The following is a 15,588-nucleotide window of genomic DNA, read 5'->3' on the forward strand; positions in this document are numbered from 1 at the left end:
GACTCGATCAGAATCCTTGGGTTGCTGCTTGACTCCAGGGGCTGTAATGCCAAGACAATTGCTCACCTCACGTCCAAAACTGAAAGCATTCTTAGACTGATCATGAGAGTATCTAATAAGAAAGGAGGGATTGGTGAGGACAACCTGCTTAGAATGCATCACGCATTCCTCATGAGCCACGTCAATTATGTTGTTTCAGCCTTACATTGGACAAAAACGGAGAGGGACAAACTAGACACCCTGATGTGGAAAAGCATCAAAAAAGTGTTGGGCATCCCGATTACAGCAAGCACTGAGAAACTCGTGCAGCTGGGGGTGCACAACACTATCCTCGAGCTGATTGAGGCACAAAGGTCTGCGCAGGTTGTGATACTTTCGGGCCAGCCGACGTCTTCTGGAGGCAGCGGGTCTTCGACCTAGCTTCAGCCTGAGGGAGATTGTACAACTTGATGTTAAGGTCAGAGGTACCTACATTGTTGATCCATTTCCTAGAAATGTACATCCGCGGCACAATAAGGGAAGGCGAGTAGAGCGAGCTAAAGCGTTTTTAAAGAACACTTCAGGCATTGAATCCTTTGTTGATGCTGCCCAGTATGGTTGTGCGGATAAATTCACAGTCTCTGCAGTTAACGACAGGGGTGAACTTCTCTCCACAGCTTCGGTAAGGACTAACATGGTCGATGTGGCCGAGCAGGTTGCCATCGCAATCGCGATGCTTGATCCCAAACGATTGATTATTTACACGGACTCCGGCGTGGTGGTCAGGACCTTCGCCTCAGGCCTCGTAGCAAAAGCGGCAGCGCTTCTAAAAAAGAAATCAGATACAGACTCTATCCGCCACATTACTTGGTTCCCAGCCCACATGGGAGACGTGTTGCCGGGTCGCCTGAACCCCAATGAGATTACTCACCGCCGTGCACGAGAACTCGCGTGCCGCGACGGGGGTGGGACCTCTGCGAGTTCGGAGACTATTGGCCATAGCGACCCTCTACTTACGTTCTATGAAATTACGGCACGTGACAAAGGGGAGCGGCGACATTTTCCACCTCCCCATCCTAAATGGAGTAGAGCACTGTATCGTACTCTCAGGATGCTTCAGACGGGTTCGTACCCATCGAGAGGCTTCCTGAGTAGACTACACACAGAGATAGATCCTCATTGTCTGGATTGTGGGGAAGAATTCTGTACTTTAGCCCATAAGCTCTGGCAGTGCCCTGTGTTACACGACTTCAACAACAGCGAGGGCTGGGAGAAGGCCATTACGAGCACTAAACAGGAAGACCAGTCCAAGGTTGTCCAGAGGGTCCATGAGAGAGCAGAGTCATGGCCTCCCAGCTCCAACATGGGATTAGCCAACAGCTAGCCAGGGGCCTCTCTGGGGCTCCAATGGCTTGCTCCTCGGGACCTTAATAAAGTTCTTTGTCTGTCTGAGGTAAAAAAATGTTTGGCGTACAAATGTTACTTGTTCTCTAGGAAGGTGTTCCGACTGTGCTTGCATAGGCTGTACTTCTCGGGACATTCAACATCATTCATGGTGCACCTGAACTATAACACACACGAAGTATATGGCATATCCATACAAAGAAATGGCTATCACATCACAGTAGCGTTTATTTTTATGCTTTCAGGATATACATTAACGCAACACTAATACAAGCTGGCCAGACCGAAGGCTGGATAACATGACAGCTGCACACAGCCCGTCCTGTTGCCAGTACATCACATTGGTCTGAGGACCTGCAAGAGTGACATGCAGGTTGTAGTATAGCCGGTACAGTATACTGCTAGCGTGAGGCATTTGAGAATTCAACTTCAAGTTTCCATAGACATCAACATTACTATTATATCTATCTAGGCAGCGAACTTGGAGACGCAGCCAGCGCTGTCCTAGCTGCCTTACATGAAAGCCACAGTGACTTGGAGATTACCACTTTCTTTAATATGTCCAAAGCCTTTCTTTTTTTGTCATGATACAACCACTGATAGCCAATTATCATCTGAGTCAGAGAAATGAGCACTGGCAGATGTCAAGATGCCATTCAGCCAGTTGAGTTTCTCTAGCAGGGAATCAATAGCCAAATTTTCTGTGCAAAATGTCATTATGCACCACTCCCAAGTAATTCATTTGCTTGCTCCAACAGTGCCTGCACAATCCAAAAGTGGCTGGCTCTGAATATTTGTGGCTGTCGACCTCAATGTGGCCGTACCTAGTTCCTAATAAAAACCTGCTTCGCTGCTATATATGGGCATTGCCATTAAAAGCTGGACTAACTAGCAGCCCAACATGGTTATAGTTGCTAGAAGCTGCTATTGTGGAGACACTGCCCAACATCTACATGCACTATGCAATATTGAAACCTGTGCTTGTCTATCTTTCGCCGGTGACCCCTTTTCACTGGCTAACGAATGTTAAACGTTATCGCTCGGTGCAGGACACGCCTGCATGTATAGAAAGTTTCTCGAACGTTATCGATGCTTCTATCCGTTGTCTGTTGTCACCGACGCTTATGTAATCTGATTGTATGAGCGACGCAACTTGTCTAGTACTTTCTGGAAGACACGCGGGCACCAGGGATTACTCTGGAACCTTCAATGACTCGTGTATAAAAGCTGACGTGTTTCATCGCTGATCAGATTGTGACGATCACCCACTGTGTTCGCCGCTATTGTTGTGCTTCGAGTGCAACTTGCCTATGTGGACACAGGTTCGCCCAGTAAAAAGTCTGCTTCGTCATTCACAGTTTTGTGACTTTCTTCACCGTCACTACTAAGTGACAATATGAGCATGCTGCCGGTATCAAACCTAAAACCAGTCAATAATTGATGCAGGAGATTGCCTTATTCAACAGCCTTTGAAAGCAGTCTTAAAAGAATGTAAAACATTTGGAAAGAATATTTTTATTCTTGTCTGAAATATCACTGCTAATTTTGAAGTTGCCATTTTGTTCTCGGACATCTTGTGCACCTAGTATGTAGCTTTTATTTATTTCAAAAGATATGCTGGGTCAATAACTATTTTAACCTATCAGGACATGTGCTTAGTATTATGTCATGTTCAAATAAAGCAACAGACAAATTTCCTGCACGGTAAATTTTATTAGCATTTTGGAGGCAATCAACAAGCAATGTACAGCTTAAAGAGTGAAATGGTGAGCATGTCACAAAATCTTTTTGATGTGTGCAACCAGAAGCACGATAAGTTAGGATTCTTGCTGCACCATCAGCTGTTAAATACCCGTGGGCTACAACTACAAGATGCAAGAGCAATGTATCAAAGGAAACATGCATTCGTGTAAAAAGAGTCGCATACATACACTGACACAACCTTGTTCAGAGAGGAGTGGCCTGAAAGACGTTTGCAGCATTCAGCCAAGGTGCATACATAGGCATGAACACGAATGTGCATCACGAAAAGTCTATCAATTTGGCAAGAAAATGTGCAAACAAGTTTGCCAAACCTAGGTAAAAAAGAGGTAACTGTGGTGTTGCAGAGGTCAAACCAGGATTGTTCAGTGTCACAAGGATGCACTAAGGCCGCGATTTTGTAGCGATTCCTTCTCCGATGATATTCCTTTTCGTGCTTTGTCAGTGGTCAGAGTGACGTCCCACCCGCGTTATCCGTTATCAAAGCGATCAGCCGGCCGTGAACGGTGGATGATAAGAGTGGCATATAATCGAGCGGAAGGCATTGCTACAGAATCGTGGCCCAAATGCACAGCTGTCAAATGAAGAAAAGGTCAAATAAATGGGGAATTCTGAGGATCACAATGATGGATCGGGCATTGGAACACAGCTCTTGCTTGATTATTATACAACCACAGAAACAAGGGCCACACATCACCTGGCCTCACATGTGCATATATCACAGCACAAAGAGATATGAGTGCTTTTCTCAGCTTCCCGAGAGAAACACCACACCTCAAAGAAACAGTGACCAGATTGCTGTTTCGTGTTTGGCGTACCGCACACATTCAAGCCCCCTCTTAAGCCTTCAACTATGTCCAAGAAAGTCATTTGGCCTTAATAAATATAAAGCATATGACAATCTTCCCAAGTGAAATAGCATACAAGGATTCAAAAGATGGGAAAGCAAGAGACCCAGAATTTTCACAAGATGTGATATATCCTCGTGTCTGCTCACGCACCAATATTAAAGATTACCAGTGAGTCCTATGACACTACTTGATTTGCTGTTTTCACGCAAAATACAAATATAGCATTCTGTGTTCCCACAGTATGCCATCTCGGACGAAATGCCCGCTACAATATGGTCCTTTCGTATCCCAGCCATATGTGTGAATGCTTCAATATCACTACGTTACATTCATCGTAACTTGTGTAACCCCGCAAATTAGCATTCCTAACATTTGTCCACATCCTCAATATGGTCTCGCCATCATGAGTACTTAATCTGCACGTTGGAAGCCACACAAAATGGAACTAGTCGATTAATTTCCTGCAACTGCAATCGGTAGTCCAGCATAATTCAAATCAAACTTGACCTTTCGCTTCGTACACTAAGTAGTCTCTGGAACACACAGTACAGTACTTGCATTGCTTCACGTAATCAAATGAAGTCAACAAGACTGCACATGGAACCATGATGAAACCGTGCTTCAACTAAAGCAACATGCAGTCGCGATCAAATGGTGTGAACTTGGCAAACTGAAAGCTGAGGATTTCATTGGGCCTCTGAGATCCCCGTAGCAAGCCACATAACTGCTGCCAGGGCAGCACTCCATGCACTGCAGATTGATGCAAGAGGCACGTTCTGCTTTAAGCTTAGCACCATGCACAGTCATAATTTCAGCAACGATGACCCTGGGCCGACCCTGTTGGTCAAACCAGTTGGGAACAGTTCCTTTGACATTTTGGTTCGGTTCAGCTGAAAATAATGGTTTATCTTTGGTTTGGTTAAAAGCCTGGTTAGAAACAAGACCACATATAGAGATTCAATGAATTAAACACTGTTGCCTAAACACAAATTCACTGCACAGAACCCTGACATCTTAACACTTGAAAATCAAGGACTTACTTTATTTACATCATACTGCAGGCCGTGTGGCCCAAGCAGGAGGGGCAAGTTAACACATAAAAAATATGTGTACAAAAGGCAGAATTGCAAAATATAAAACTTAGGAAAGGAAACAAAATAGCACAAAAGAGCAATGTTACTTAGGAAATACTAATAATATGAGTTTGAAATGAATCAGAGGAGTTGAGATGTTGGAAAGGGACGAGGTTCCATTCTTGTATAGTTCGGGGAAAAAAAGAAAATTTAAAAAGGTTTGTCCTGGCAATGTAAGGGGAGGGTGCGAGGGGGTGGGAATGACTGGTTTTCCTGGATGCAGAAGAGTTATGTATGGACTAGGATCTGAAGAGAATTTACGGTTTATGAAGGAGTAAAGGAACTTCAGGCGTATTATTTTTCACCTTGTTTGAAGGGTGTGAAAACGATTAGTGCACTTCAGTTATAGACTCTTCTCGGCCATATTTTGAAAAAAATAAAACGTATGGCTCTTCTCTGTATCTTTTCAAGGGCGCTAATGTTGATTTTGTTAAACGGGTCCCAAATAACGCACAAGTATTATAATTCGGGTCGAATAAAAGGGGCATATGCTAATGATTTCACTTTATGGGATGCATGTTTAAGCTTATGGCGAAGTAGACATAGCTTTCTAAAAGCAGAAGAGGCGGTAGCAGCAATGTGGCTATTCCAATTTAGGTTGTTAGTAATTGTAATTCCAAGATATTTGTACTCGCTCACTTCGGCCAAGGGGTCTTGGCCAATAGAATAAGAAAACTTCAGGGGTAGTTTTTTATTTGTTATACATATAAGCACATATTTATCAGAGTTAAGTTTCATTCCCCACTTCTTGCTCCACTCAAGAATGATGTTTAATGCTAAATGAAGATATAGTTGATCATTAACTGTATTAATATCCTTAAAAATAGTATAGTCGTCTGTGAACAGACGAATATTGACAGGGGCCTCTATTACGTCAGCTATGTCGTTACAATAAATAAGAAATAGTAGTGGGCCAAGCACGCTGCCTTGAGGCACGCCAGAGGTTACTGAAAGAATTGGACTGCTGCCCATCAATCACTACGTCCTGCTTTCGATGCGTTAAGTAAGCAGAAACCCAGGACAGGATAAAGCCAGGAAGACCAAGGAATTCTGATTTACAAATTAATTTGTCATGAGGAACTACATCAAAAGCTTTTTCAAAATCCAAAAATATCATATCTACTTGGCCAGCCTTGTCTAAGACAGAAGTAAATGAGTGATTGACTGTGCTTAATTGGGTGACTGTCGAGAGCGCCTTCCTGAAGCCATTTTGGAAAAGAGATAAAATGTTATGCTCGTTTAAGAAATCATTAATGTAGTCGGCAACAATTTGCTCAATTAATTTACAAGAAGAGGACAACATGGAAATCGGATGGTAATTGAAGACTGAACTTGGGTCAACTTTTCTTAATATAGGGACAACACGTGCTACTTTCCAATCGAATGGAAGTACCGCGGAATGTAGAGAGGCCTGAAAGATTACTACAAGACATTTAATTAAAATAAAGGTTCCACATAACGCCGAAGGAAGGTGTTGGGAATGCAATTTGGACCAACAGATGATTTCACTTTTAATCGGAGTAGCATATTAAGTACACCTTGATGAGAAATATTAACGTCAGAAGAGCAGGACAGTGAAGTTTGGAAAGAGGGTTCGGTGGGCGGGGAGAAGACACTGTGGAAGTGGTCATTTAGAAGGTTAGCAACAGCATTGGGATCAGTTATTGGAATGCTATCATGGATAATATTTGTTATAGATTGATTCTGTTCCTTGATAAAGTTACAGAACTTCTGGGGATCTTCCTTAATTAAATTCGGTAAAGTGCTACTGAAATAGTGCGAGCGCCTCCGGCTACATGCCTGCTCGACTTCCGCGTCATGATGTGTCTCATCTTCCTCCGGACTCGTCTTCTAGTCGCCGCCCCTTCGATTCACGCCGGTCGCCCTCCCCACGTCGTCGATCCCTTTCCCCCATGGTTCGTCGACTCAGTCCTGCCCGCGAGGAAAACTAACAGTCGCAGTTCCCGAGGCAGGAACTGCGTTTACGTCGAACATTTCAAGGCCTCATTTTTCTCCTGCGAACGAAATTGAACTGTCCGTCGATGGCGTCACCGTACACGCACTTATTGACACCGGAGCCGCCGTTTCTGTTATTAGTCAAAAGTTTTGCCGCCATTTGAACAAAGTGACCACCCCACTGACTTATCTATCGCTGCGTACGGCAACATCGCATTGCATTCAGCCCTCAGCATCCTGCACAGCTCGGGTCGTCATTCAAGGCGTTTTGTATGTTGTCGAATTTGTCGTTCTATCCCGTTCCTCGCACGACGTCATTCTTGGATGGAACTTCCTATCTCTGAACCAAGCTGTTGTTGACTGCGCTCGTGCCGAACTTACGTTATCAGTGCCGTGCTTTGAGCCTGACGACCACCATTCTACTAAAGTTGTTGCTGCCCTTTACGTGTGCAATCCCTCCGCGTGCCCTTCATCCATACTCCGCGGCGAGTGCTTGGGGAGCTCTGAATATTTCGACTGCACCCTCCCAGCCACCATGTTTGACGATGCGGCACCACTTCCGCTTTGCGCCGTCACTCCTCCTGGCGCGACCGATGCCCCTGTGGACGTCTTTGCTCATGCCGTCGACTCGGCACTCACACCTGTCCAGCACGAGGAAATTATCCAGCTCCTCCAGCGTTTTCGGGCCTCCTTCGACATTGGCCAACCGTCTTTGGGTCGAGCGTCAGCAGTCGTTCACCATATCGATACCGGTCAACAAACCCCTTTGCGCCAGCGTCCGTATCGTGTGTCGGTCGCTGAACGCCGGATCATCGACCAGCAGGTTGACGACATGCTGCAGCGTGGCATCATCCAGCCCTCTAACAGTCCCTGGGCATCTCCGGTTGTCCTCGTTAAAAAGAAAGACGGCTCCATAAGGTTCTGCGTCGACTATCGCCGCCTTAACCGCATAACGCGCAAAGATGTCTACCCTCTGCCGCGCATCGACGATGCCTTGGACAGCCTACAGGGTGCGGAATTCTTTTCTTCACTGGATCTGCGCTCCGGGTACTGGCAAGTGCCGATGGCAGAGGCCGATCGCCAAAAGACAGCCTTTGTAACACCTGATGGCCTATATGAATTCACCGTCATGCCCTTTGGCCTCTGCAACGCGCCTGCCACTTTCGAACGAATGATGGACACCATTCTCCGAGGCCTGAAGTGGAACACGTGCCTTTGCTACTTAGATGACATTGTAGTTTTTTCTACCGACTTTGCATCACACCTCAGCCGCCTCGAGCAAGTCCTTGCGTGCCTCACCGCTGCAGGACTGCAGCTAAATTTGAAGAAATGCCACTTCGGCGCTCGCAAGCTTACTATCCTCGGTCATGTGGTCTCAAAAGACGGCATCCTCCCGGACCCTACGAAACTTAGTGCTGTATCCGCGTTCCCCAAACCAACTACCCTGAAAGAGCTTCGCAGCTTCATCGGCTTATGCTCCTATTTCCGCCGCTTCGTCCGCAATTTTGCCTCCATAATCGCCCCCTTGACCGCGCTTCTTACCGGCCGTTCCGAGCTACCGGACTGGTCCCCGGCATGTGACGACGCATTTCAAGAATTGCGCCGCCTTCTCACTTCACCGCCAGTACTGCGCCACTTCGACCCCTCTGCTCCAACTGAGATTCACACGGACGCTAGTGGTGTCGGGCTAGGTGCTGTTCTTGCACAGCGCAAGAATGGCTTCGATGAGTACGTCGTAGCGTATGCCAGCCGCACCCTTACCAAAGCTGAGGCGAACTACTCCGTTACTGAAAAGGAATGTTTGGCCATTATTTGGGCTATCGCAAAATTTCGACCTTACGTGTATGGGCGCCCTTTTGACATCGTGACCGACCATCATGCCCTATGCTGGTTGTCTTCACTCAAAGATCCAACTGGTCGGCTCGCTCGTTGGGCATTACGCCTACAAGAATACGACATCCGTGTTGTTTATCGCTCCGGCCGCAAGCATTCAGACGCAGACGCTCTTTCCCGGTCACCCCTGTCACCTGATCCTATCTGCTCGTCGATTTCCGCCTGCGGTGCCTTCGCCCTCAACATTTCCGACATGCCATCAGAGCAGCGCAAGGACCCATGGATCTGTTCGCTTCTCGACTTCCTGTCTAGCCGGTCGCCAGCGCCGATCTCTCGGACGCTCCGTCGCCAAGCCACGCACTTTATTATTCGGGATCACCTCCTCTACCGGCGCAACTACAACTCCAGCGGTCGCAAGTGGTTGCTTGTTATTCCCCGACATCTCCGCTCCGACATCTGCGCCACGTTCCACGATGACCCACAATGCGGCCACGCTGGGGTATTGAAGACATACTCTCGCCTCCAGGTTCGGTACTATTGGCGCGGTATGTATCGTTTCGTTCGCCAGTATGTCCGGTCATGCCCCCTGTGCCAACGCCGCAAGACGCCTCCTAAACTTGCTGCCGGTCCCTTGCAGCCTTTACCATGCCCCGCTCGAGCGTTCGACCGCGTCGGCGTTGACCTATACGGTCCGCTTCCCAGCACTCCCAGCGGCAACCGCTGGGTTATTGTTGCTATCGACCACCTTACGCGGTACGCTGAAACTTCAGCCCTGTCATCTGCCACGGCAAAAGACGTTGCTCGTTTTATCCTTCAGAACCTGGTATTACGGCATGGAGCACCTCGAGAATTACTGAGCGACCGCGGTCGCGTTTTCCTCTCTGACGCCATTACAGCGTTGCTAAAGGAGTGTCGCATCATTCACCGCACTACCACGGCATACCATCCCCAAACTAATGGCATGACAGAGCGTTTTAATCGCACCCTTGGCGACATGTTGGCCATGTATGTTTCCTCTGACCACTCGAATTGGGATCGGATTCTGCCTTTCGTAACGTACGCATATAATACTGCAACGCAAAGCACCACTGGATTTTCACCTTTCTTTCTTCTTTACGGACACGAACCTTCCTGCACAATGGACACAATTCTACCCTACCGGCCGGATGCTTCGGAGTCGACGACTGTTTCACGAGCGGCTGCTTACGCGGAAGAATGTCGCCAGCTCGCTCGCTCGTTCACATCCCAGGACCAGTGGCGCCAAAAGCATCGCCACGACACGTCCACTACAGCTACGTCCTTTACTCCCGGCTCGCTGGTCTGGTTGTGGGTGCCGTCTACTCCACCGGGCCTTTCCTCCAAACTGCATTCCAAGTACCATGGTCCCTATCGGGTACTGCGACAAACATCCGCAGTCAACTACCTCATCGAGCCGAAGGACGCGTCTTCCGACCAGCGTCGTCGCGGCCAGGAAATTGTCCACGTATCCCGCCTAAAGCAGTGCCACGACCCCCCTGTCTTCTCCTGCCCCTAGGTCGCCAGGATGGCTCCTCTTTTGGTGGGGAGTGATTGTACTGAAGGGACTGGGCCATGGTGCTGGTGAAGGAAGAAGAAGACAAGCAACGCTTGCTCGCCCGCTTCGCCATAGCTCCCTTTTGACTTGTTTCAGTCTGCCGTTCTAACGCCAGATCGAGTGTTGCAAGGAAAACATCCCCATTGCAAAAAATTTTTGCTTCTGCAATGGCTACAGAAAGGGCGACACGAACATTGGTTAAATTATCGGTAGCTGGGCCTTTCTTTCTAAGGCATTTGGCTTTACATTTTAATTGAATAGTGCACCTATTCATCCATAGTTATGTTAACTGGCTTTTTACGCTTGTTAGGTATAAATTGATCAATGCAGAATAAACACATGATTTTAAACTTTTCCCAAAGCTGCAGAACATCATTCTGGCAAAATTCAGAAAGACAAGAATCAAGATGATCTGTTATTCACACATCAGCAGCCTGCGCAAAATTTTTTCACAATCGTAGGCGGATGTGTGTCATGCACGTGAGTACGAGTACCATTCAGCGAGAATGATGCAACAATAAGTTCATATTCAGACAACCCAGGTCCCATAGATACAGAATAATCGGAAAAGGATCGTTCAAGAAAGACAAGGTCAAGCAGCGAACAAGACCGTTTCCAAGTCTGGTAGGTTCACGAACTACTTGTACAAGTTTGTGGTCGAGCATCATATCAAAAAGCACATTTGCGTCGAGAACAGAACCGGCACCTGACATAACACGATTCCAGTCAATGCCTGGCAAGTTAAAATCGCCAACTACTAATAGCTTATTTCTATTGAACTGGGCAATCTGGTCACTTATCCCTAATAAATAATCGGCAACCTGTACATCGCACATAAAATAAAAACATGACCATAAATACAGTTTTACGAGCAGACTTCCGGTGTCGCTTGAATCTGATAACAGAATGGCCTCCACAAACGACTTTGCAATAACAGCAACCCCACCGCCCCTAGAAGTTCTATCTCTACGAATTATTTTGTGGGCAGGCGGGATTTCGCTATCAAGCCAGGTTTCCGTTATAACTGCAACGTGTGGTGAGTGCGACAATACAGCTTCTTTTCCACATTAAAGTTAGGAGTCCGGTACATATTCTAAATGTCTTAAAACGGCAGCTTTCTTTTCTCCTGAGTTTCAAGCCCTTTCAAGCCCTTTTAGTTTTAGAACAATAATCTGGATATGTTTCTTTTTTTACACTTGCCTTGATATGCAATGAATGCACATTTGTTTGAGCATTACCGTGTTCACAGCAAATGTGGCAGTGAGACTATTATTTGTGTAGCACTAGAAAAAAGATGATGAGCAACTAGGTATTCAAAATGTTTATTTTAGTAGAATGGCTTGATGGTAATATCAAAAGTCTATGTGCATGCACCAGCAGGGATGGATCATCATAAGAACACTAAATCGAAAAAAAAAATTCTGTTTTGGATTACTGCAGTTATACAAAGAGCCATGGAGCTCAACACAGTGATACCTCGAAGCCCTGTTAACAATGTGTCAGCTAGTACCTTGCATCTCTCTGCTGAAATATGTTTCGAAGGTCAGTGCCAGCTTTCTCAAACTGTGTAGCGATTGATCTTATAAGAGGTGAATATCCGCAAATATTTTTTTCTGTCCGAGAGATGACTTTTTCTTGACTGCAACAGGCAGCCAACCGCATGACTGGGACGTATAATAGCTGGACAGATTGCAGCGCGCAGCAACCAAGCCCACAATATCTTGCGAGTAGCTGCAGAATGCAAGACCAGTAGGAACTGCACGAACGTTACCAAGTCCCCGCACACGTGCACTAAACTTACAACATCGCCATTGCCCGTAACCCGCGCACCTGTTCTATTTTACGCGTACCGCCCTTCTGTTTTTAGTAAAATTTCGCAGCGAGATGGCACTTCTCTGCTCCGCGTTATTCAATAAAACAATTTGCGCTGTTATCTGCGACGTTCCTCCGAAACATGTGTTGCTAACGGACAGCGAAACCAGTGCACGCCAACGCGGGCTTCTCCAATGGCGTAGTAATTTTTTCTTAGCGAACCAGGCAAATGCAATATGCCAAGTGTTGTGTTATTTAACAATGCGGAGCAACAAATGCGACATGTTCCGACATCGTCAAAACTGCAGCAAATAACGAAGCAGGCCGTGGTTGCGATACCTAAGAGCGGTGTCAATTTCACTTTTCATCAAGCCCAAGAAAATCAAGAAAAACGGTGGCTGTATACAGCTCTATACCAATAAAGCATGTAAAGGAAAAAGAAATACATATTCACCTCGATAGGCAGGCCACAAGTTCGTGCAGGACGCAGTGGCTATTTGCTTGCCTTCAGGTATGACGGGTACACAAAGCGCCGAAAATTAAATATCGATGCTTGATTTTCTAGATGGTACTAAGTATACTTGTAACGAAGACGTACATTTAAGAACACAATATCATTCAAAATAGCGCAAGAAAGCTTGGTACTTGAGCTGTTTCAACTTCAAAAAGCCAAACAGGAAGCCGCCATGACACTTGTTTCAGGAAGTAGATGGCACCACCTTGTGGCGCTTCACGCTTTAGAAAACCGAAACCGAAACTGCCTTACTTTTTGTTTCAGGAAGTAGTTGGCACCATCGTGTAGCGCTTCACGCAGTAAAAAACCGAAACTGCCTAACTTTTTTTTTAAAGCGCGTGAGAATATTTAGTTGGTTGTCGAAAATCCACCCAATATTTCTCCACGACGACAATAATCTGTCAGATAATCTGCCCATAGCTGACGAAACAGTCACAAGGACTTAAGTATTCATGTTATATTAGATCACTTAATTTTAACTTATAGGCGCGCCCAATGGAAGTAATCTCGATCACAAGGAGCACTGACGACCGCGATCGAGAGCTAAATCTAAAGTGTGTGAACGCGGTATTACGGCATCGGTTGGCTCAGTGAAGGTGAACGTTCTAGGAGCGGAAATGCAAGAACAGTGAAGAATTCTGCCTCCACGTGAAATGCCGGGAGGGACAAGGATGGTTTAAAGTAAAAAGTAAAGACATGTACATGTCACTGTCGAGCCTTTGTACGAAGCGAAACCGCCCTCGGCCGCAGACAGCGCAGCTGCTGTAGCGCCCACGGAGAGGACTATACGTGGGACGACAGACGCTCTAATAGCTCGCCGCGCCCCCTGCGCAGGCATGAACGGCACGGACACGGCTAAATTTGCAGTCTCCAGGATAGCGCACAGAGACAGCTCACTAGCCAGAGATCATATTCTAGCACCAGCTCGCCGTGACGTCTAGTAGTAGTAGTAGTAGTAGTAGTAGTAGTAGTAGTAGTAGTAGTAGTAGTAGTAGTAGTAGTAGTAGTAGTAGTAGTAAACATTATTTAGAAAAAAAAATTGTGCGATGAACTGGACCCCTCAGTCCAGGCGCCCGCTGGTCGCCTGCACCAATGCAAAGTCAATGTATAGTCAGCCAAGATCGCTTGGTCATCTTGTGTGGTGACTGTAGGGGGTAGTGTGAGAATGGAGCCAATGGGAAGAGTTGGGAATGGAGGCCTGCAGTGCCATAGTATGTGTGGAGTGTTTGGGTGACCGCCACAGACCCCGCACTGTGGCAGAGGCTCTTTTGCTTATCCCCATATAAGGTGTTGTCTAGTTTGCGTATGTAGGATATGTTTCTGCTTGGCGAATTAGTGTGCCCTGCAGTCTGGCGAGATGTGTGCTGAGCGTTGGAAATTGTCTTCTGTCTTCTCTGTTTGGTGCTAATGTGAGAATTCCGGGAGCCTTTTGAGAGGATTGACCTGAGCAGGGGCCTGACGGAAGAGGCCCAGCACAGTGCTTCTCGGGCGAGCAGGTTAGCCCCTTCACTGCCCTCCATTCCCACGAGCCCCGGTATCCAGATCACTCCAGTGGGCAGGTGCAGGTGTTTGTGGATTGCCTCACAGTAATCTTTGGGAAGTTGTCCGCTCTGAAGTATCTGGCAGGCTTTCGTCGAATCTGTAAATATGATACATTTCCTCGCGGTGATTGGTGGGACTTCAATCGCCTTAATGATGGCGGCAAGCTCAGTTCACTGTGGCTCCGTCTTGATGGTTTGCATGCGAGTGATCATAAGGCAGTGATCGGTAGCGGCCTATGGCTGCTGCGCTGCTTTTGATGGCAGCATCGGTGTACAGGCATGTGTCGGTGTTGGCTCGTTGAATGTACTCGCTGTAGTATGTGATGCGCTGTTCTCTGCATTCTTTGTTTCATTGGGGGGTCCACGTGCATTTGTATGGGGGCTATTCTGAGCAGTGCTGGGGAATTTTTGCCGAGCATGCTTGTAGCGGGCAGTGGGGTGTCATTGGGTTCGAAACCCAGCATCTGCATGATTCTTCTGGCCGATGTGGTACTACTGAGTCTAATTTCCTGCCTGCATTTAACTGATAAGCTCTTCTAGGATGTTATGGTTACCTGCCTTCTCTATGATCTACGTACTTATGTTTGTCAGCACCCCTATTGCAAGTTTTGTGGCTTTGCTAATGAGAGTGTCAAGCTTGCTGTGCTGTGCCTTTATGAGATTAATGTATGGTGCGTGATAGCAGAGGCGAGACATGAGTAAGGCGTCACGCAGCCACAGCATGTCTGTCTCATGAAGCCCTCGATGGTGACTGCAAATGCTGTTCAAGACCTGCTCAATCTGCTTTAGCAAGTGCTGCAGTCACCGCACACCCTCCACCTCGCCGCATGTACAGGCCTAATAGTAGTTGTATGTCTTTGTGGAATGTATTGTGCTTTGTTGTATAGGGTGATGGGTGGGGGTCCCCATTGTGTGATGTGCACAAGCAGCAGCTCCGACTTCTCCAGGACGCACTCCAAGCCAATGCTCGCAGCTGCCGCTTGAGCTGCACCAAGTGCATGTGGCAAGGTGTCCTGTATTTGCACTGGAGAGCCTTTGTTGATCATATGGTTATGTTGTCAGCGTAGTGTGTAATATATGAGTAGTAGAGCTCTGTGTATGTGACACGTTGCTAAGTTGAACAGTGTTGAGGAGAGCACTGCTCTTTGCAGGATGCCCCTTTGCAAATGTGCGTAGGGGTTAGATGTCATATTGTCAATCTTGAGGGTGTATGTATGATGCCTCAAATAGT

General features: G+C 46.9%; 1 long non-coding RNA gene across 1 annotated transcript; it reads right to left on the reverse strand.

Moving 5' to 3' along the window:
- Window positions 1-1,684: 1,684 nt before the first annotated feature.
- LOC119435427 (uncharacterized) lies at window positions 1,685-13,449 on the reverse strand. The gene is made up of 3 exons (XR_005188838.2): window positions 12,757-13,449; window positions 3,315-3,345; window positions 1,685-1,737 (listed from the first exon to the last, which is right to left on the reverse strand). It is a non-coding gene; the product is annotated as an uncharacterized LOC119435427 (long non-coding RNA).
- Window positions 13,450-15,588: the final 2,139 nt, after the last annotated feature.

The sequence above is a fragment of the Dermacentor silvarum genome, unplaced genomic scaffold (genome assembly GCF_013339745.2).
Source record: "Dermacentor silvarum isolate Dsil-2018 unplaced genomic scaffold, BIME_Dsil_1.4 Seq695, whole genome shotgun sequence".
Lineage (NCBI taxonomy): Eukaryota > Metazoa > Arthropoda > Arachnida > Ixodida > Ixodidae > Dermacentor > Dermacentor silvarum.